Source organism: Oryctolagus cuniculus, chromosome 10, assembly GCF_051225735.1.
Source record: "Oryctolagus cuniculus isolate XC-2025 breed Fujian yellow rabbit chromosome 10, ASM5122573v1, whole genome shotgun sequence".
Taxonomy (NCBI): Eukaryota; Metazoa; Chordata; class Mammalia; order Lagomorpha; family Leporidae; genus Oryctolagus; species Oryctolagus cuniculus.
In genome coordinates this window covers 122999480-123022870 of record NC_142876.1, presented here as the reverse complement: position 1 = coordinate 123022870, position 23391 = coordinate 122999480, and the positions used below count along the sequence as shown (strand labels likewise).

Genomic DNA, 23391 nt, shown 5'->3' with positions numbered 1-23391 from the left:
TGAATCATGATTTCCTATTCTTTTTATTTTTTGCTATATGTTTGCTGCACGTTTTGAAAGTGGGTGAGAAAAAAAGATATTGTCTGCTTTGACTTGGAATTCTCAGCATGGATGTAACTGAGTTCAGGGTTAATCAGGTCGAGCCACATGAAATCGTTGTTTATTTAGTAGCTCAGGTGAGGAACGTCCAGCCTGGGGGACGCTGACAGCTCTGTATGGCCTGTGGAATCCTTTGACGCAGCTCTGCCCAGGCAGCCGTAGGTGGAACTCAAAATCTATGACAGGGTAATTTTTAAGCTGACAAGTTTGTAGGGCCCACGAATGGTGCTATAAAAGCAGAACACAGGTTGCCCATTCATTCCTGAAAGGGTCAGCAAATCCAGACAATTTCTTCAGCGGTTGCTGGACTGCATTTTGAAATTTCCGTTTCTCTGTGCCATCCTGGTGGACTGGCCATGGGTCAGTGGGTCAGTGGCTGGGTAAAAAGTGTATTCCTGGATAATGGAGAAGGCCACAGATAATAAGATGGAAGACAGACAGTGATAGATAGGTGGTAATAGGCAGGTATGCAGTAGACAGGTACGAAGCGATAGAGAGGAGCTGGGCGGGATTTCGGCTCTAAGCTTTGCAGACGAGTCTTGCTTTCTCTTTTTCAAAGAAAACTCCTTTGCATTCTGGAAACCTGCCCTGAGTCAGGGGCTCTGACACTGTCTCTTTCTTTCCTTTATGTGCTGATCAGAATGATAACGGCGGTTAGCATCCACTGAACACTTAACTACGGAAGTGCAGGGCAGCCAGGAAGGCCTTCACGTCTCCTCAAAGCAACTCTGTACCGTGCGTCTCAGGACGAGCGTGTGCCACGTGACATTCTGGTCAGCAGTGGACAGCACGCACCACGGCGGTCCCACGAGGTTACTGCCGCCCTGATGTCCCTACCACCTAGCATTCTGTCTATGCCTTTCCTAGGTTTCGCCCTATTTTGGTACACAAACACCTGCCACTGTGCTAAACTGCCTTCAGTACTCAGTACAGTAACATGCTCTACAGGCTGCTGACGCTGTTCCTGTGTGTGTAGTAGGCTGTGCCATCAGGTGTCTGGAACGGCACTGGATGATGGTCGCACAATCAAGAAATCACCTAAACACGCATTTCCCAGAACGTGTCCCCACGGCTGGTGGCACACGGCTGTATTACAATCCCCATTTTTGTAGATGAAAGCATGGGGAGGGTGAGACAGCTAAAACCAATTCTGAGCCTACACTAGATCTGATGCAGTGGAAGGAAAACAGGACCGACAGAGGAACATTTCATCAAGTCAGCCTGCACATCCATATTCCAAATAAATACAGCTTGGGGTTCGAAACCTAGAAGTCTCTACCGACGTGCTTTGGTGGCAAATCGGGCTTCTGATCCTTGAATTTGTACTCCGAGATCCTGATTTGGGGTGCAGCAAAATGACTCCAGGACTTCACCTCTTGGTTCTTCATCGTCCCTCTCCACCTTCCACCGAGAGACTTCGAGATTTCCACGGGTACCTGACATCTTCAGATGAAGACACACGAAAGAGTACGACCTATTCCAAAATGAGAAAGAACCACTCTTTGGTTATTCTGCTTTCGTAACAACTGCTATTTCTCATCTGAGAACAGATGGACAGGAAAACAATTCTAATTCATGCAGAATATTCTGTTAGTGCTGCAGTTTGGGTGTGGTTTGTCACCCACCAAAATGTGTGCTGAGGCTTGGTGAGGGCGTTGAGCTGTGGTGATTAGGTCATGGGGCCCCACCCTCGCGCAGAAGCTAATGCGGTTCCCTGGAGAGTGGGTTAGTTCTCACAGAGTGGATAGTTACAAAGCAACCCAGCCCCTCCTCTCTCTCTCTCTCTCTCTCTCTCCCCCTCTCTCCCCCTCCCTCCCTCCCTCCTTCTCTCTCCCTCTCTCTCTTTCTTTCCCTCCTTCCCTCTTTCTTTCCCTCCCTCCCTCCTTCTCTTCCCTCCCTCCCTCCTTCCCTCCCTCTCTTTCTCCTGGACACTTGCTTCTTCCACACATGGCTTTTTCCCTCTGTTTTTCCACCATGCACAGAGCCTTAGATAAACAGCCAAGCAGATGCCAGCACCATGCTCTTGGACTTCAAACTACGAGGAAAAAACAAGCCAAACCCCTTTTCCTTGCAAAGAGTCCAGCCTCAGGTATTTCGTCCAGCAACAGAAAGCGCACGAGAACAGCGATCATTTGATTCACGGTCTCTTGTCTTTGGCCTGGAGACGTGCGTATCAAGACGTACAGACTCTTAGTAGGTTCTTCTCCCTGCACGTGCCCCACATTCTATATGGCAAAGAAGAGGAAAGAACTACAGATGGGATGATCGCCATTCTCCAAAGAGCACCTGTTCGTGGGACCTTGCGACAAACCCCAATGAGCCACGGGGAAATGATTCAGCTCTCTGAAGAATGCACACGTGTCGACAGCACGGCTAGACAATGTTGCTTAATTCTCCACATTGCAGAATTATCCAAAGAAAAGAGAGCTGATTTTTTAAAATGATAGCTAAAGACATCTTTGGAGACAGTTGAATCTGGGTTGGCAAGGCAAAAAGTCAAACAGCCGATCAAAACAAGAGAAGAAAACTGTGACTAAAATAAAAGTGATGATATGCTCATCTAATTTAAACGCTCGAGTCTGGGTAAATGAATTACAGCATTCTCTCGGAAACCTTCTGGTAATTTCTCACCAGTTGTTAGATAGACCAAATAATTTAAAACAATCTGTAGAGGTTGGATGAAGGTTCTGATTTCTGCGACATTATTAGGAAGCAGATGGGAAGGGAGCTAATTACCACCAAGCACTGATCACAGGCAACACACCACCAGCAGCCCCGCCGGCCCCACAGCCTCCCCACCGCCGCCAGGGCGGTTCTCTTCACCCCACACACCCCTGGCCCGGCCACTTGGCAGTTTCTCTCAGCCAGGACTGAGGCTGCCCGCGTGAGGGAGGCCCCCCGGGGAGGCACGCAGCGGCTCCCATCGGTATAGCACTTCCGGGACAACTCGGTGTCACCGCCATTTGGGCCCCTTTCTCCGTCTCAGCTACCTGGCTTCCCTTCCCACGAGCTGCTTTGCTCGAGAACAGAACTGATCTGTGAGCCCTGTGGACCACCTGCCAAGGTGCTCTGGGAGGAAGCTTCCAGGTACCCACAAACGACACGGACAGCAGCTGCAGCCACGCAGAGACGGGGCGGCCCAAGGCAGGGAATTAGCCAGCGCAGTGGCCGTGAGTGTAGGCTGGGCAGCTACACTGGGCCCCACAGCCCAGACCAGCAGAGCTCAAAGACAGGACAGAGCCTTAGCTGTAACCTTTTAACGGATCGGGCAATAAACAGTTAGCTGGTTAAGCTATAACCTGGTTGACTTACTGGGATATGGCAAATCCCCTCATTTTCTGTGTGTGATCAAGCCGTTGGCTGGAATTTTCAGAGCCTGCCATACTGGAAAAGTTTTGTTTTGTTCAAATAAACTGCATTAAACATAAGTGGTCTAAGGACTCTCCTCGTACCAGTCCTTTAGCCGGGATGGTTGAGTGGGTGAAGTCAGGGCCTCACTGGGGAAGGCAGCAACGGCCACCCCAGGCCCAGCGGTGTTTGGAAAGCGAATGGAGTTCCGGGTGCTTTCCTACGTGGCTGCCCGAGGGTGCACGGCGCTGGCCGCAAGCCCAGGCTGGCTTGCACCCCTGCCCTCCAGCCCGGCCCAGCCCAGGTCACGGACCAGGCCAAGGAGCACACCAAGTTGCCACTACTGGATCTGCGAGGGGGCTTTGAAAACTTCCTGAACGTGGAATGAAAACGCATTTATTTTGGGGGAAAAGATGTCGAAGTCTATGGATAGCTTTCTCATAGCAGGTGTTTCCGTGAACTGCTGGAAGATCAGCCAGATCACCTCAGTGCCGTGCACGCGGTCTTCTTTCCTCGGACCCCACTGTACGGTATTGTTGGGCACAGCACTGATTTCTATAAAGTGCTCCAAATCCCTCTGGAAGCTGCAAACACATCAGAGTCCAGGAAGAAGGGGGAGGGGCAGACCGAGTGCGCTCCAAGTCCCTCCAGACACAGAGGCCCCCTGGTTCCCAGGGTAACCCCGGAGGCCGTGGCGGGAGCGTGGCAGGTGCAGGTCCTCACGCACGTGGTCCTGAGGCTGCAGAATCAGGGCACGGCCACGAGGAACGGCCCAGTCTCCTTTGTTAAACTCCCTGCTGTCCTTGGAGCTTTTCTCCCTTAGACAAGAAAAGCAAAGCAGAGCTGAGAACTGTCTTGGAAGTGGGCAGTTCCTGGCAGCCCCCCTCGGCAGGCCACACAGTGCTCTGGGCCACGTGGGCCATGGTTTAAGGAGAAGGTGGAGCCCAGGGCTCACCGGCAGCTTCCTCAGCCGGCGCCTGAGCCTGTGGAGCTGGCGGTGGGGCCCTTTCCACTCTGAGTCTCTGCCTCTCCTCCGGGGACACGGGAGTCCACTGAGCCGCTGCTTACACAGGAGGGGCCCAGAGCAGCTCCCGGCTGCCCCAGCCGTGCCCCTTTGATCTTCACAGCAAGGCCGCAGGTGGCAGCTCGGTTGTTATTTAAGGAAGGAGGACGTGGAGGCTCTGAGATTACACAAGGCGTGTGAGATCGCAGCGCAATCGGAACAGCACCCGTGAACACAGCCCAGGTCGGCCAGCCAGGGAGTCGCTCCACGGCAGCTTCGTGCAGTGTGGTTCCGCCGGAGGCTCCTGCTTCGCTCAGCCTGTGAAACCAGAACACTAAAGCCTCCCTTCGTGCCAGTGTCGGTGCAGACCGGGATGAACACACTCCTCGTGCGTGAGAAGAGACAGGGAGCACCCATCTACGGCTTCACTCCACGGGTGCCTGCAGTGGCAAAGGCTGGGCCAGGCCCAAGCAGGGAGCTAGGAACTCCATCTGCCTCCCATGTGGGTGGCAGGGACTTGAGCCACCCACTGCTGCCTCGCAGGAAGCTGGAATCCAGAGCAGGAGCTGGGACTTGAATCGAGGGACTCGGGAGCAGGACATGGGTGTCTTAACAGCCAGGCACCAGGAACGGCTTGATGTTGTAAAAGAATGCGTGGAGCCTGCTGATTGACAGCTGGGGTGGGGTGGGTCACAGGACCCCACAGCGTTGGGGAGCCGGCCCTGCCCTGCTGTGGTGGGCGCTTAGCAACACTGCTACCCCAGGTGGCTCCACACGGCAGCATATGCTCAACCTTTCGGTAAAGGACACTGTCTTATTTAAAAACAAAATATCCAAAATTTCTATTATGAGCTTCCCAAATCCCTGTTAAATAAAAATGCAGTATTTTCCTCACTCTTCTTCCTTTGCTGACATTTCAAAATACCATTCTCCTGTTTCACTCCATGTCTGGAGAGAGGAGGCCGCGCCACGCTGCAGGAATAACCCGGCTGGGAGTGCAAGCACCTGGGGTCCTCGCCTTCTGACTCTGAGCAGGAAGCCTCACCCTCGGGGAGGAAACCTGGGGTTTTCCTCCCCAACCTGTGAGAGCTCTGGCAGCTCTTGAACTCTGATTCATTTCTAACTTGGGTTTCTCTTCCCGATCTTCGCTGTTTGTTCTCTTGGGTTTCAGTTGGTTCTTATAAGCACAGCACGATCTCCTATTGATAGCAGTTTTACTATTTGCACTCCCCGAGAACGAGTAATGGGATCCCACCCCTGCTTCAATCTGCTCTGGTTTTTAGTGTAACCTTTGTTTTTAGCATTTTAAGAAGTTCTCACTTTTGATCTGAAAGGCAGAGAGAGAAAGAGACAGAGATCTTTCATGTGCTGGTTCACTCTCCAAATGCCTATAACAGCCAGGCATAGACCAGGCTGAAGCCAAGAGCCAGGAACACAGTCCAGGTCTTCCATGTTGGAGGCGGGGAGCCAAGTGCTTCAGCCACCATCTGCTGCCTTCCAGGGAGCGTGTTAGCAGGAAGCAGAGGAGTCAGGACTTGAACCAGGTACCCCAGACACTGAGTGTGGGCATCCCACGTGGTGGTCTAACCACTGCACCACACACTCACCCCTTTCAGTAAATTCCTTATGTCATGTATCATATTCTCATGGTATGCTTAATTCCTGTCTCACTGGGACAAGAAATGCCAACTCGAACTGCCTGAAATCATAATAATAAAGAATAATAAAAAGATCTCCTGACTCACAGAACTAAAAGCTAAACAGATGGGCAGCTTCAGGAAGGCTTGATCCAGGCTCCGCATCTATTTCTCTGTGAGTTCTGTGACAACAGATTCGTGTTGACAGCTTTTGCCCTGACGCTGCACAGGTGCAGACCCTCTTCTCCATCCCCAGCAGGGGCTTCCAGAACACCCCACAGCCTGTCTTGTTTCGGGATCCGGGAAACCTTCCTTAGAATCCTCAGAAAACTTGCTTGAACCAATGAGGTGGTTCCCACAACCATCACTGCACCAACCACTGTGGCCTGGGGAAGGCTGTGTATGGCTTAGACCTCGCTCTGAACCAACCACTGGCAGGAGGTGGGACCCTGTGACACGGGTAACCAATGCGAGCCCACCCCCGGACCTGAAGCCCAACCCCTCCACTACAAGTGGCTTCATAACTGGCAGAGGTCGGCACAAGCCCCCGTGCTGTGCCATGCCCCTTCTGGCCACCAGCAGGACCCTGGGGACAGCACACTTTCCGAGCCTCTGTGAGCCTAGCACTGTTACTGTGAAACCGCGTGGGGTTGAACTGAACCTCAGGTAGTGGTGGCGACAGAAAACCCAAACAGAAAATCACCCAGTTCTCCTCACCCCTTCCTCTCCATGCTATTCTTGTCCTGGCCACTGTTCAGGCTCCCTAACTTTCCCCACTTACTCATATTTTACCCTCTTATTTCTAGCGGTTTTACTTAGTCTGAAGATAACCAAATATTTCCTGAATAATAAGTCTCTGAATATGCATATTCTCTAAATATGACTATAAGCCTATTTGCAAATCTAGCACTTACATTTGGAGTGTTGTTGGCAGGACTCTGAAAATAACGTGTTTTTTTTTTTTAATGGAAAAATGTACTACAGCAGAAGGGTTTGTTTTCCACAAAGCAGAACGAACTTTTTCGATTTCACTGATTTTGATACTTCCACGTATACAGTACTGATATACTCATAAAATATTAAATAAGTATTAACTGAGACCCTGCCGGTTACGTAATTCTCCACCACTAAAAACGGAGCGTGCGATGGACAGAGGGCAGGCATTTGGTGTGCTGGCTCGGATGCCACTGGGGACACCCACATTCCATATTGTAGCACCCGAGTTTGAGTCCTGGCTCTGCCTCCCATCCTGCTTCCTGATACTGCACACCCTGGGAAGCAGTGGATGATGGCCCAAGTCCTTGGCTCCGCACCACCCACATGGACGATCTAGCCTGAGTTCTGGGTTCCTCCCGGCTCCTCCAGGCCTGGCCCATCCCTGGCCGTGGCAGGCATTTGTGGAAATGAACCAGCAGATGGAAGCTCTCTCTGTGTCTGTCTGCTTTTGCTCTTTGCTTTTTCCAGTACAATGGAGGAAAGACTGAATGACAGGTCTGTGCAGAAAACAAAGGGGGCTGTGCAGCTGGGCATGGTTTGCTCTTCTCTAGCCCTCTCCCACCCGAGGCTGGGGCTTCAGAGCCTTCCCAGCCCCTTGGGCAGCCCCGTCCTCACTACACGGGGCGCCAGGGCCAGGCAGGAGGCGCCATTCGCACAGGACAAGGAATTACAAGCACCTGCTGGAACAGAGTGCAGCAGCTAGCCGATGGGGATACTCTGGGAGGGCGTAGGGCCGGACCACAGTGCACAGCCCTGGGGAGTCTTCCCGGAGGAACGTGTGCACGCTGCACAGTCCACGGCGTCCGGGCCTGGGCGAGCAGGGCAGGGTGGCTTTACTGCCTAGTGCACTGCGCGTGTATGCAGCGTGGCAGCCCAGGGGCGGGGCGAGGGGTGGGGAGGGGAGGGGAGGGCAAGCGTGTGGCCGGTTCACGCTGGGCCCAGACCAGAGGGTGCTCCCACCAAGCCAAAGCAGGGGTCCTTCTGCAAAACACAACAGTTTTAAGCCCGGATGTTGGTGCAGTGAGCTTCTCTGTAGGCAGGTATGCGTGAACTTCCACTCTAATTAATAACGATCAAAACCCATCCTCGTCCCCTTCCTACTCAGATCTACAGCCCTCTTTCTAGGACTCTCCTAACCCTAGCACTTAATTGGGAACTAGAAAGGAAGTCTGTCAATGAAATCCAGACTCATGGATAGGTTTGCAGGACCGACTGTTGTTAAAACCACTGCCAAGGGCCATGCCGGCATGTCAGCGTCGGAAGGTGGTCGGCTTGAAACCTTCATGGAGCTCCCACTGGTCAGAGTGACCGAAGCCAGGCTGACCGCCTTTTGTGAGTGGACGAGACAGGCAGGCACGGGGGAGGAGACTCTTGGCGCAGCTGCCACAGTTTGCACAAACACACTTGACCCCGGCGGGCTTTCTGCAGTGCAGTGTAACCTGTAGGAGAGCTACACATGCTGAGGCCGCAGCAGAACCCAGAAGCGACTGGGCATTTGGAGAGTGAGTCTTTGTCTTACGCCCCCGCCTCAGAACCCTCTTCCGCATCAGCTGCCGGTGGTCTGCTGGTTCTAGCCTTGGACATGTGAGCAACGACTGAGATTATTTTTTTCTTACGCCAAAGTAGGATTTTGATTTCTGTGCGTTAAGAGGTAGCCACCCGGTTTCTGAAACAATCAAGACTCAAGTCCAGCTGGAGAAGCAGTCATCTCTGTCGAAGGTTCAGTGAGCATTCCCAGACACGTGCCAGAGAAGACACATGCCCAAGCTCGGACGAGAGACCCAAGAGCAGCAGGACACCCCACGGATGCTCCAGAAAACGTGTCTGGGCTGAGACTGGATTTGCAGAAAACGCAGACTTTCCCCTTGGGCGTCTTAGCCCCTTCCTGCGCTCCAATTAAATACCTGAAGCCGGGTCATTTTAAAAAGCACAGAAGTTTATTCCTTACAGTGCTGGTGGTTAGAAGTCCAAGGTCAAGCCTCGGGCTCGCGCACTGCCTTCGGGGCGGCACCTGCGGCTGCGGAGCTGCAGGGGCAGGAAGGGCTCACCCGGCTCCCGGGAGCCGTAAGCACACACCTCGCCCACGTGGGTGGAGTCCCTGAGACTGAGCCGCCTCCCCAAGGCGACTGTTGCATCAGGGGATTAAGTTCCAAGGTAAATCTGGGGTGAAGACAGACCTTCTAGCCACGTGTGCAAGCCTGTGATCCTTTGCTCTTGGCACGGGCTACGGTACCTGCTCAGGACACGGCTACCAGGCGGAGATGCCCGTGTTTCCATTTGCCCTGGCTGCTGTGGCCAACTGTGGTAAATCTGGTGGCTTAAACAACAGAAATTCATCGTCCCACAGTTCTGGAGGCTGCAAGTTCACGGGCAGGGTGTCGGCAGCGTGTGTTCTCTCCCAGAGGGTTGTTGAGGGAGCACCTGTTCCAGCCCTTCTGGAATCTTCCAGAGGCTTCCTGGAACTCTTTGGTGTTCCCTGACGTGTGGACCTCACCTCTGCCCCTTTCATCACATGCTGCTCTCCCGATATGTGTATCTCCCTGGCCAAACTGCTGTTGCAAATTAGGACCTTATTCAAGTCGGGTGAGGCCCACCAAGGGGACTGGCCTCATCTAACACTGATTAATCACATGTGGGGGCCCTGGCACTGTGGCGTAGCAGGTTAAAGCCCTGGCCTATAGTGCCGGAATCCCATATGGGCACCGGCTCTAGTCCCGGCTGCTCCACTTGTGATCCAGCTCTCTGCAGTGGCCTGGGAAAGCAGTAGAAGATGGCCCAAGTCCTTGGGGCCCCTGCACCCTTGTGAGAGACCCGGAAGAAGCTCCTGGCTCCTGACTTCAGATCGGCTCAGCTCCGGCTGTTGCGGCCAACTGGAGAGTGAACCAGTGGATACAAGACCTGGCTCTCTCTGTCTCTACCCTCTCTCTGTAACTCTGCCTTTCAAATAAATAAAATAAATCTTTTTTTAAAAAATGGAATGACCCCACTTCCAAATGAGGTCATGCTCTGGGACCCTGGGGCTCAGATTTCAAGTACAGAATTTCGGGGGGATGCAGTTTAACCTGTGGCACTGAGAAAAAGTCACTTAGCTACCCCACAATTTTCCTGAGTCATGTGCAGTAAAAGGACTGCTTATTAACACAGCAAAGGTGCCCCAGCCAGCGTCCTGAGGCTGAGAATTCCCAGTGAGCTGGCATTCCTCACTCAGAGGGTGAGCTCACGTTCTCCCGTGCTCAGAGTTTCATTTGTTGTTTTTTTTTTTTTAAGAAATGAAAGTTACCATCATGTGCCTCTAATACACGCGACTTTTTTCTTTTTTGCTAAGTGGAATGGAGAGAAATTGCAGAATCATAAACTGCCAAAGAGGCAGGGACTGCAAAGGGCACCTCTGGTGCCCAAGGCCTTGGCCCGGGTTCTCTCGCACACGCAATGCCCCTTCCGCAAGCCCACGGTGACAGCTGATCAGTCCCCTCCACTTCAGGAGACAGGAGGCCACATGGGCAACTGTCCCCTGGCTTCCAAATTTGTGTACAGCCCTAAAAGACGCCAGAAACACTGGACAGAGTTGAGAGACTTAAGGATACTTCAAAAAGTTCATGGAAAATGGAATGAAATGAAGTTTATTTTGGTATAAAAAATTTGAAATCTAAGTTTTGGTGGTTTTTTTTCCTAATGTGCATTGTTCATGGACGGTGTGAAGACTCCTTGTGTACAAGGCGGCAAAGGAGGCAGTGGCTCCTCTGCCCGCCCCGCCTCCGGCCTTTGCCACCCTCCACGGGTAAAGGAGCGGCCGTTTCACACTGCACAGCTTCTAGGGGGGAAGGAGACTTCTGAATTAAGCAAAGGACACATCTTACACCACGAGGGGTAGAACTCGATGTCACATCACACGTGTGACGGACTACAATAGCAGGTGGCATCAGTTACTCAACATTCCCCCAGATATTTAGCCTGGTTCCAACCACACCTTAGGACCAACCTCCAGGTTCGAGAAGACACTAGGGACAAAAAACCTGGGTATATCAACAGCAAGCCGAAACAATCAGATGGATTAAGAATTGGGAAACTGTAATAGACAACCAGCTCAGCCTATCTTAAAAAACTGGTGTTGGTGGGGGTTTTAAGTTTTTACCTATCACTTTATTTGAAAGGTAGAAAGACAGTGAGAGTTTCCATTCACTGTTTTACTGCCCCAAATGCCTGCACAAGCCATGGAACCCCTGGCTAAAGCCCGGGGCCCAGAATTCCACCTGGGCCTCCCCTGTGTCCCCAGGTACACAATAGCTAGAAACTGGACTCAGAGTCAGGACTCGCACCCAGACACTCTGAAGTGGATGCTGGTGTTTTAAGGAGTGTCTCAACTGCAGCACCAAACTCCAGCCCCATTTTTTTTTTAAAGAAAAGGCATCTGTCGTAGGTAAAAGAGACTTAAGAGAGTACCAACCAAAAATCAGTGTGTGCACTTTGATTGTATCATAGTTTTAAAAAAGAAGTAGCTTAAAAATATATTCTGGGTCACAAAGAGGAATTTGGAAATGGACCAGATAAGTGATGATATTTAGGAAAAAACTTTAACTTATGTGCAATAATGATAGCGTGGTTAGGGATGAGAATGTCCTTATTCTTTAGGGTAAAATATCAGGAAATCCGCCACTCAACTCTGACGTTCTCTTCAGCAAAGACAGCAAATGCACACATCATAGACAAAGGCGACAAGACACGAACGGCCCTGAATCTAAAGTCCTGTGGACTTCCTCGCACCGTGCTCTCAGCACCGTGCCATGAAACTTGCAGATGGCAGAAATGGTGCTCACGGTGTTTTGGTTGAAGTGGGGAAACACAGGGAAAGAACGCCGAGCCCCGTTCTCTGGATTCATTTGTACTGCGCCCCACACACCAGCAGGAGCCAAGTAAACAGTAGGGTCAGGGAAGCCTTTGCTGAAAGTGAATTCACGCAGCAGACAGACTGACTGAACAAGTAATGCTGCATCCATAGCATGAAAACCAACCAAGTACTGATCCAGAAGGTCTTCAGGATGTATTGGGAGACGAAAAATGCAAATTGCAGAACGGGGAATACAGTCTAATACTTATGCTTGACTAATATTTTATTATCTTTAGAAGAACACTCACGATGCTCTAGGTAGCATCTGTGAACAAACCTGCAGCCAACGCCGTGCCGAAGTAGTGAAAGAGAAGGTCCTCGCACATTCAGAAAGGGGGTGAGGACCATGCCCACGCAGACCACTTCTGCTCGACACCGTGCTGGAAGTGCTAACCAGGACAACTAGCAGGAAAAATGAAAACATGCAGAAAACAAAGCAGGCCAGGGCTGTGGTGCAGCAGGCTAAGCCACTGCCTGGGACACCAGCATCCCACACGGGCACCGGTTCAAGTCCCACTGCTCCACTTCCAATCCAGCTTCCTGCTAAGTGCCTGGAGAAGCAGCAGAAAATGGCCCGAGGGCTGGGGGCCCTGCACGCATATGGCAGACAGGGAAGAAACTCCTGGTTCCTGGCTTCGGACTGGTCCAACTCTGGCCACTGGGGCCATCTGGGGAGTGAACCAGTGGATGGAAGGTTCTCTTTCTCTCTCTCTCTGTCTCTGTCTCTCTCTATCTCTGTCTTTCAAATAAAACAAACTTTTTTTTAAAAGATGGCAATATTGGGGGCTGGCGCCATGGCTCACTAGGTTAATCCTCCGCCTGCGGCACCGGCATCCCATATGGGTGCCGGGTTCTAGTCCCGGTTGCTCCTCTTCCAGTCCAGCTCTCTGCCCTGGGCCGGGAGGGCAGTGGAGGATGGCCCAAGTGCTTGGGCCCTGCACCCACATGGGAGACCAGGAGGAAGCACCTGGCTCCTGGCTTCGGATCAGCACAGCGCCAGCCATAGCGGCCATTTGGGGGGTGAACCAATGGAAGGAAGACCTTTCTCTCTGTCTCTCTCTCTCACTGTCTAACTCTGTCAAATAAAAAAAAAAAGATGAGAATATTTCCCAAACTAATTTTTAGATCCAATGAATTTTCCACCAAAATTCCTATTGCCTTTTTTCCCAATTTGTCAAACTAACTGCTCCTAAAATTCATATGGAAAAACAAAGAATCCAAAGTAGCAAAACACAAAAATGAAAGCAAACAAACAAAAATCTTGAAAAATAATAAAGTTGGAGTTTTAATGCTGACTGATTTCAAAACATACTGGAAAACGATGATAATCAACACAGTATGTGACTACCACAAGGAGTGTCATGTAGAATAATTAAATAGAACTGAGAACCCAGAAATGAATTGATATATCTACGATCTACTGATCCCTGACAAAGGTGACAAGATAATCCAGTGGAGGAAAATATCTGACTTTTTTTTTTTTTTTTTTTTTTTGACAGGCAGAGTTAGACAGTGAGAGAGAAAGACAGAGAGAAAGGTCTTCCTTTACCGTTGGTTCACCCCCCACTGGTCACCGTGGCCAGCGCGCTGCAGCTGTGCGCCGCGCTGATCTGAAAGCAGGAGCCAGGTGCTTCCTCCTGGTCTCCCATACAAGTGAAGGGCCCAAGCACTTGGGCCATCCTCTACTGCACTCCCGGGCCACAGCAGAGAGCTGGCCTGGAAGAGGAGCAACCGGGACAGAATCCGGCGCCCCAACCAGGACTAGAACCCAGGGTGCCGGCGCCACAGGCGGAGGATTAGCCAAGTGAGTCACGGCACCAGCCAATAATTGACTTTTCAACAAATGGTGCTGGGACAACTGCATATCCATGTGCAAAACAAAAACCACAGCAAATACAGAATACTGACCTCCACCTCACTTCTCATAGAAAAATTCACTCAAAGTAGATCAAAGACCTAAACGTAAGAACGAAGACTGCTATAAAACCACTATAGTTGTAAACTAAATTTATAGTTAGGAGAAAACAGACATTTAAAACTGCCTGGCCTTACTAGGTAATGGCCTCTTAAATATGACACCAAAAACACAACAAACAATAACATAGATAAAACTGGATTTCATCAAAATTTACATGAAAGGATACTGTTCTAAAGTGAAAAGGCAACCTACAGAATGGGGAAAAACCTGCCAATTGTGTTTGTTATGGTTTAGGACCTAGGCTCTATAAAGAACTCATAACTAAGGGGCCAGCACCTTGGCATAGTGGGTAAAACCACTGCCTGCAATGCCGGCATCCCATATGGGCACCAGTTGGAGTCCCAGCTGCTCCACTTCCAATCCAGCTCTCTGCTATGGCTTGGCAAAGCAGCAGAAGATGGTCCAAGTCCTTGGGCCCTGCACCCACGTGGAAGACTGGGAAGAAGCTCCTGGCTCCTGGCTTCGGATCGGCGCAGCTCCGTCAGTTGCAGCCATCTGGGGAGTGAACCAGCAGAAAGAAGACACTCCCCACCCCCACCCCCGCCTCTGCCTCTCTGTAACTTTGCCTTTCAAATAAATAAATAAATCTTTAAAAAAAACTCATAACAATAAATAGAAATAAGCCAATTCAAAAAATAGGGAAAGAAATGAATTGATTTTTTTCTCCAAAGAATATTTACAAATGGTCAATAAGCACATGAGAAGACACTCAGCACTGTTGGTCTTTAGAGAAAGGCAAATCAAAACTACGTGGAGGGGGCCGGCTCCATGGCGCAGCAGGTTAATCCTCCGCCTGTGGCACTGGCATCCCATATGGACACCAGTTCTAGTCCCGGCTGCCCCTCTTCCAACCAAGCTCTCTGCTATGGCCTGGGAAAGCAGAAGATGGCCAAGTGCTTGGGCCCCTGCACCCACGTGGGAGACCAGGAAGAAGAACCTGGCTCCTGGCTTTAGATCGGCGCAGCTCTGGTCATTGTGGCCATTTGGGGAGTGAACCAACAGATGGAAGACTTTTCTCTCTGTCTCTCCCTCTCACTGTCTATAACTCTGTCAAATAAGTACAATCTTTAAAAAATAAACAAACAAACACATGGAGGAGGAGGGGATTCAGCACTGAGGAGTGCCCGGGTCTGAGTTCTGGCTTCACTTCCAACCCCCCTTGCTGCGATGGACCTGGGAGCCACTGTACTTTTTTGAAGAAAGAAGCCAGACACAAAAGCTCACACGCCAGGTGACTGCCTGCATGTGAGCTGTCCACAGTGGATAGCCAGAGATGGACAGTGGTGAGTGGTTGCCAGTGAGTGTAAGGCGGAGAGCTGGGGGTGTCTCGAGCAGACGTGGGCACTCCTGACATTGGAGTGTGCAGCAGGGTGCGCTAAAACCACTGGTTAACGCAGCCAACATGGCTTCTTGTTAACTTTAAGACTAAAAAGAAAAAAAATTTGGTCCCAGAGAAGGAAACTAGACACTGGGAAACAAGAATCAGAGAGAAACATCTCAGGGCACACATCCTTGTCCCTGGGGATTCTGTGCCACGTGGCTTTGGGGCCGGCCCTGTATCATAGTAGGCTAAGCCTCCACCTACAGTGCCAGTATCCCACATGGATGCCGGTTCCTGTCCTGGCTGCTCCACTTCCACTCCTTGCTAATGGCCTGGGAAAGCAGTGGTAGCAAGTGATTGGGCCCCTGCACCCATGTGGGAAACCTGGAAGAAGCTCCAGGCTCCTGGCTTGGATTGGCCAGCTCTGGCCATTGCGGCCATTTGGTGTGTGAACCAGTGGATGGAAGATTCTCTCTCTCTCTCTCTCTCTCTCTCTCTCTCTCTCTGTAATTCTGCCTCTCAAAAAATAAATTAATTAATTAAAAGAAAACAGAAACAATCAAAGATTTTTTTTAATTGCTGGGATTTAAATTTTACAACAAAAGGCGGTAAGCTCCAGATTTGGGACCTAGTGGATGAGTAAGCCAGCCATCAACGCTGGCTGCCACGAGGGCCTTCACGGGTGGGATGGCTTCTCCTCCACGTGGGCAGGCATGGGCATCCTTGCTGTGCGCCACAAGTGCCCACGGCCCCCTCCACAGCAGTGCCAGGAGGCCGAAGCTTCTGCAAGGCAAGGCTGGTAGGGAGAGCAGCTGCAGCCTCTCGTGGGAAGATGTAAGCTCCTCCTCACCACCAAGGACAGCAGACAGCCCACATTACAGAGCTAAAGGGGTGTGTGTGTGTGTGTGTGTGTGTGCAATGGCCCAGTGGATTACAGCCCGGGCTTGTGGCGCTGACAACCCATATGGGCACCAGGTCTATTCCCGGCAGCTCCACTTCCTATCCAAGTCCCAGCTAATGTGTCTGGGAAGGCAGTGGAGGGTGGCCCAAGTCCTTGGGCCCCTGTACCTACACGGAAGACTGGGAAGAAGCTCCTGGCACTTGGCCTTGGAATAGCTCAGCTCAGCTCCTGCCATTGCTGCCATTTGGAGAGTGAGCCAGTGGGTGGAAGACAACACTCTCTCTCTCTCTCTCTCTCTCTCTCTCTCTCTCCCCTTTCTCCCCTCTCTCCTCTCTCTCTAACTCTGCCTTTCAAATAAATAAAATAAATCCTTTAAAAAAAAAAGCTACACAGGACTATGTGGAGGCCACAGCAGGCTATACCCATGGGCACCAGCACCATCCTCAGCTGAGCTGGAGTCTACATCTTAATTTCTTTATTTTAATTATATTTGAAATACAGCAAGAAAGAGACAAAAACAGACAAACCAATCTTTCATCCACTGGTTCACTCCCAAAATGCCCGAACAGCCAGAGGTGGGAACTCCATCTATGTCTCCCGTGTGAGGGCAGGGATGCAAGTACTTGAACCATGATCTGCTGTCTCCCAGGGTGCACAGTGGCAGGAAGCTGGGTAAGAAACAGAAGTCCTGGGATTCCATCCAGGGCACTCTGACAGGGGAAGCAGGCGGCTGGAACAGCAACTTCACTCTGCACCAAACGCCTGCCCTGAGGTGGAATCTGCATGTGTGCGTGTGTGCATACGTGTGCATGTGTGTGTATGAATTCCAGAATCACTAAGAAGCACAACAAAAACACAAACTGGCCACTCCTGTCCCCCCAGGGCCCGGTGAGTCAGACTCTCAGCCTCCCTGTGGGCATTTAAATAAGGCCTGAAACTCTGAGAGACCCTGCTGTGGGCCAGGAACAGACGGCATGGTTAGAGCTGGGAGACCCCTTCCTTTGTTCCTCTACCTCCAGGCCTACATCCAGCTCAGGGAGTCAGCTCCTCTCAGCATTCTGCCTGCCCTGGAGCCTCCAGCGCCCCCTGTATGGAAGCTATGCTTGGGGTCAGAGCAAGGTGCAACATCAGCCGGTTCTAACACATCAGCATGAACGAACGCGGAGTCTGCTCGCAAAGCCAGCAAAGGTTCATTGTGAGTGAGACAGCCTGAGGGGCAGTGGTCCAGGGCTTACCTGGGCCGGCTGAGGTGCTCAGGGGCTGCTTGTCCCTTACACACGTGGGACACCCTCCCCAACACTTGGTGGTTCCGACCAGGGCTTGTCCTTTCTCACGGTTCTGTAGGCTGTGCTCAGCAGGTGGGAGAGCCAGGCGGGGCTGCCCGGGAAGGCCTGGGCCTCCTTCCTCTCTGGTCTCGCAATCTGGAGTTCTTTGTATCTGCTGGTTTCAGGACAGTGTCCTGGAGACAAAGGCCAGGCATCTGAGGCCCTGCATTTGCCTGCTGCGGCTTCCGGCCCATTCTTACAGTGATGAAAGCCACAGTCCAGCCCAGTCCAGGTGTGAGCAGGCAGCCTGCCACCAGACAGGAGCAGCTGCCACGATTGCCATGCTCCCCAGAGGCATCCTGAAGACCCCAGAGATGCAGAGAAGGGGCCGCAAAAGTGGAGAGGTGGTGATGGTGAAGACAAAGGTCCAAGTCACCAGGGGAGCATCACGTGAATTCAATCTTCTGTCCCATGCAGAACTTGAACTTGAACTTGTACAAAAATTACAATTCATGAAAGTTAGGTTTTACTTTATACAAGGAGAGGTGTTTCCGTCCACACTCCACTTTGGGGGCACTGCCTTCCACGCACCCCTCTGCACATCCTCATCTTTCCTCCTCTTCCTCCTTCCTTCTTTTTTTTTTTGTGGGGGTGGGAGGAGGCTTCATTGGCTTACATAGTAGTGGTCTGTCCAGTCTATATGGAAGCAAGGGTGTCTGTATCCTTACTCTTTAACTTTGCTGTATTTTATAATATAATAATGGTGTTTTCCTTCTAACTTTTCAGTTGTTCATCACCATTAATCTAGTATTAGTGTCCACAGCTGTTTAAATAAAAAGAACTGCAGAATGAAAAAACGAAAAAAAAAGGAACACTGCCGAATTCAAGTCTTGTCCTTTCCCTTCAATACTCGGGAGACGGGAGTCAGACCATACCCGGCTCTGCCTTGCGTTAAAGCCACAGCAAGAGCAGCTTCCATTCACTGGAAAGAGAGCTTGACAGTTCATCAACGTCACGTACAACTCAGAACTGAAGTGCACAGTGCCTGCTTGCTGACCAAGAGTGGGGGTGGCCTGGTACACAGATCCCTAGGACTTGTACTGGCTGGTAGTAGTTAGCATGCACACACTGTGTCATGCTTTTCACACAGTCTGTCATTTCCTCTCCACCAAAGACAACGGTGTCATCACGATCCCCAACTTATGAATGACAACAAGGCTAAAGGAAGCCAAGTGAGTGCCCAGGGCCACTGATCCAGTGAGGGCCAGCCAGCAGCAAACCCAGGCACCCGGACTGTGCGTGCTCTCCTAACCGCAGCCCGTCCTGCCTCCACCAGTGTTGTTCGTGATGCAGATGTAGATGGTGATATGGCTTTGTTCCTGCAAAAACCAACACACACCATGGTTTTCGGTCTTCATCTTGAAATGAAACAGCTGTGTGAAGAGAAGAAACGCCCACTCGGTGCAGGCTGGGGCCGACGGGTGTGCTCCAGGGGAACAAGGCAGAGCAGGGTCAGCCTATGCCCCACGCTTGTGTGTGCTGCCTGACTTAGCCCTCATGACACAGCCGTGCCCACGTGCAGAGGACAGAGACGGGAGGGTGACTAGACTCCAGAGACGCCCCCAGGAAACAGCACCACAGGGCTAGCCTTCATTCTTGGGTTCTTCCCAAAGCACCACTTTGTAAGAGGACTTTTGCAACTTTGGCAAAGTCGCCAGCCCGGACAGGGCAGTGCTGTGGTGTGGTTTGTCCCCCACAGGCTGGGCTTAGGCAGCTCAGTCCACCGCACATGGCCACGCTCCACCACACATGGCCACGCTGAGACGTGGTGGGCAGAGCCAGAGCAGCGCCCTTGGGAGGGTGGTCAGTGCCTGCAAGAGCCAGGTTGTTGTGGGAAAGCAAGGCTGACCCCTGAGCACCTCTGACATCGGTCTCGCCCTGTGACTCATGTGTGTGTCCCAGCTCCATGCCGTGCACCATTACTGGAGGAAGCCAAAGGGACGCTCACCTGAGGCCAAACTGATAGGGCCTCCTGTCTCGCACTTCTGCCTCCACTACCGGTGAGCTAAACCAGCCTATTTTCTTTCTTCTTTTTTTTTTTTAACAGGCAGAGTGGACAGTGAGAGAGAGAGACAGAGAGAAAGGTCTTCCTTTTGCCGTTGGTTCACCCTCCAATGGCCGCCGCGGCCGGCGCGCTGCGCTGATCCGATGGCAGGAGCCAGGAGCCAGGTGTTTCTCCTGGTCTCCCATGTGGGTGCAGGGCCCAAGCACTTGGGCCATCCTCCACTGCACTCCCGGGCCACAGCAGAGAGCTGGCCTGGAAGAGGGGCAACCGGGACAGAATCCGGCTCCCCAACCGGGACTAGAACCCGGTGTGCCGGCGCCACAAGGCGGAGGATTAGCCTAGTGAGCCGCGGCGCCGGTCTAAACCAGCCTATTTTCTTCACAAACACCCAGGCTCAGGAACTTTGTAAGCAAGAGGAAGCAGACTTGGAACCCTGAAAATCAATGTCAAGGTCATGCAAGAAGATCAGCGCAGCCTTGTGCGGCCACGTCATGTAAATGGGCTCCAGGGTCATGCGCCGCTGTGTCTGGCTTCTTTCACTCACCTAAGGAGGCCTCTGGTCCATCTCAACACCAGAAGGATAATGACTGCTGGCTGACCCGCAGGTGCAGCAAAGCTCACGGGGCAAACTGGATGTCAGGGAGCAGCCAACTCACAAGAGGACATTCAAAGACAGAGAAGGGAGGAAGGTAACTTTGTAACTTAGGCCAGGCTGTCAGAGGAGAGTGCACACCCACCGTACATGGCCAGTGAGCATCCTGCATGCTACGGTATAAACTACTTGCTGTGCCTGCTCCTGCCTGCTCATCAGGAACTCCAGCTTGCAAGATGAGTAATAAAGTGTTGCTGGCACCACCCCTGCAGAGCCCGAGGCCACCTCAAGTGGACCCCGAGGACGTTTCCCACACTTAGCACAGCCTTCGGGAAGTGCGCCGGCGACACAGCAGGTGCCAGCAGCTCCTGTCAGAGCGGAAAGGAATGCCACTGTGTGGACACGCCACGTGGGCTAAGTGCTCATCACGGTGTGTCCAGCGTGGGGATAACGAGGCGCAGAGCTTGTGTGAACGCTCATGGACACACATTCTCACGTCTCCGGGATGCGCAGACACCAAGGAGAATCACAGGCCATATGGCAGCTTCAGGTTTCACTTTAAAAAAAAAAAAGATTTATTTATTCGAAAGGCAGAGTTACCACAAGGCAGAGGCACAGAGAGAGAGAGAGAGAGAGAGAGGTCTTCCATCTGCTGATTCACTCCTCAGATGGCTTCAACAGCTGGAGTTGAGCTGGTCCTAAGCCAGGAGCCAGGAGCTTCTTCTGGGTCTCCCACATGAGTACAGGGGCTCACAAACTTGGACCATCTTTCCACTGTTTTTCCAGGCCATTAGCAGAGAGCTGGATCGGAGGTGGAGCAGCCAGGACTCAAATTGGCACCCATATGGGATGCTGGCACTGCAGGCTGTAGCTTTACCTGCTATGCCAAAGCGCCGGCCCCAGGTTTCACTTTTGAAACACTGTCCAAACTATTTGCCAAAATGACACGGCTTGATTTTTGAGAGGAGGAAGACCATTTTTTTGGAACCAGCCACAGTTTCCTACTGGTCCCCATCCAGCAACCCTGGTCCACGCTGAGCTCCTGCTTGGGTTACGGCTGAGAGGACCGAGGTGAGGACAAAAATGACTGTGGTTACACAGGTGCAGGCTGAAACTGTGAAATGTAGAGATTCAATGGGTTTCCACATTCAAGACTTCCAGATTGTACCACAGTAAATCATGCCCCAACATAACGAGAAAGAGACTTTAAAATGATGCTGTTTCTCAAATGGGTAGAGAAGACATGAAAAATTTCATATTCTATTTATTTTTAACAAGAGGCAAGCTCATCAGACTGGGCACGCTGCCGCTCCTTTCCTCTGTCGTTTGTTTTACCCTCCGCTCACTCCTGAAATTCTAGAACTGACCTGAGTGCCCCCTTTGGGTTTCTATGTTCCACAACAAGACAAGAAAAGGGATGCAAGGAAAACCAACCGCAGCTACACAACAACAATTTTTTTTTCTTGCTGAACACAACATAGCCCTCTGAGTTACATCATTTAAAAGCAGATTCCAAAAATAACTGATAGGCCAGGGAGACAGCTGATGGACCGACTCGAAAGTCAGATGAACCCAAGACAACTTCCACACATGGTCCCCTCCAGACAACACAAGGCCTGACACTCAACTCTCACCAGCAGCCAGAACTCCAAGACCCTGGGACACACCGGCTGCTTCTGACACTCAGGATCCCGCCCCTCCCTCCTTACGGGCAGGTGCACAGCTCCGAAGCCAGAAGCAATGACCCCAGGGGCAGGGCTCCATTTTGCTTCGCGTCCCTCTTCCTGCTGCCTGTGGGGACACAGATGGTTGTGGGAGCTTCTGCAGGTACCCCATGGTCCTCAGACCAAGAGTGGGAATGCCCTGCACTGCAGATGATGAAGAAACCCGGAGGCTCCTGGTGACCATGGAACCGTCTCACCCTGGCCGCAGACTGTCCCTCCACATGAGAGGAAAGCAAACCTGTCTTCCTCACCAAACTACTGTGGATACACCCCGCTCAACAACCGTGCTCACACTGTGCGTCCTGCAAAACATGCCAAGAAATCATCCTCCAAAAACAGCAAACAGCGACCGTCAACAGGTGAGTGGGTCAGCAACATCCAGCAAACACAGGGCATTATTTAGCTCTAAAAAGAAAGGTGATTCTGACCAAAGTCACAACACAGGTGAAAGTTCAAAATCTGAAGCCAAGTGAAATAAGCCAGAAAGCCAGCGTTCTGTGTTCCCGCTTACACGAGACACGGAGTACGCAGTCACAGACGGGAAGCAGAGCTCCCGGGGTGCAGGCACGGGGAGTCAGAGCTTCGTGGGGACAGTTTACAGGTGAGGCAGGTGAAAATGTGCCGGAGAGGGCTGGCGGTGACGGCTGCACAACGTGTCAGAGCCACTGAGCTGCACGTTCGCACAAGGCTAAAGGGCGGGCGCTGCGGCACAGCACCTCCGCCCGCATCACCGGCGTCCTATCATGTTCCAGTCCCGGCTGCTCCACTTCCCATCCAGCTCTCTGCTGTGGCCTGGGAAAGCAGTGGAAGATGCCCAAGTGCTTGGGCCCCTGCACCTGCGTGGGAGACCTGGGAAAGTTCCTGGCTCCCGGCTTCCTCCTGGTCCTGGGGAGTGAACCAGGGACTGGAAGGTCTCTCTTTTTCTCTCTCTCCCTCCCTCCTTCCCTCTCTGGTTCTGTCTGTAAGTCTTTCAACTAAATAAATGTTTCAAAGAAGAAATGGCTGACACGGTGTTCTGTGTACTATTGCATAATCTTACAAAAGCAGAGGGTAGCATCAGGTTGTTCCTCGGCCTGAACCCATCCTTGTCCTCGCATCACACCGATTCACTCTGGTTCCTCACCAGACTCCTGCCCCTCGCAGCCCGTCCCATGCCTCTCACTGCCGGTCACCTCCCTGAAGCCAGCGTGGCCTCCTTTCTGGCCTCTCCTGGCTGCTGGCCCCTGCTCTGGCTGCTCCCTGTCTGGGTGGGTTTCCCAGTGCTGTGGCAACGGCGTGTGTCCGTCAGGCCCCAGCTCTGGGACTACAGCTGCTTCTCACACAGCTTCCTTCACATCGCCGTCCCAGGGGGCTCTCCCTCTCTCCGCCCGGCTCACTCACACCCGTCTGTTTCCTTCCCCGCACCTGACGCCGGCAGCCGTCAGGCTGTGCTTAGCTCCTGCCTGCCTTTCCCACCCGAACCCAGCTCTCTGCTGCAGCCCTCCTCACCCCGCGTCTCCTCCATCCCCAGCACTGGCCTGCAGCCCTCCTGACCCCGCGTCTCCTCCATCCCCAGCACTGGCCTGCAGTCTGGCCCT

The 23391-nt window shown here is 52.1% G+C and overlaps 1 long non-coding RNA gene across 2 annotated transcripts; it reads right to left on the bottom strand.

Annotated features, from left to right (window-relative positions):
* LOC138843991 (uncharacterized) lies at window positions 1-18812 on the bottom strand. Of its 2 annotated transcripts, XR_016214489.1 has the most exons (3): window positions 17404-18812; window positions 2159-2324; window positions 1-1573 (listed from the first exon to the last, which is right to left on the bottom strand). It is a non-coding gene; the product is annotated as an uncharacterized LOC138843991 (long non-coding RNA). The 2 variants fall into 2 exon arrangements; XR_016214488.1 differs by lacking the exon at window positions 17404-18812 and having other exon boundaries at window positions 2159-2513.
* Between the last annotated feature and the right edge of the window lie 4579 nt (window positions 18813-23391).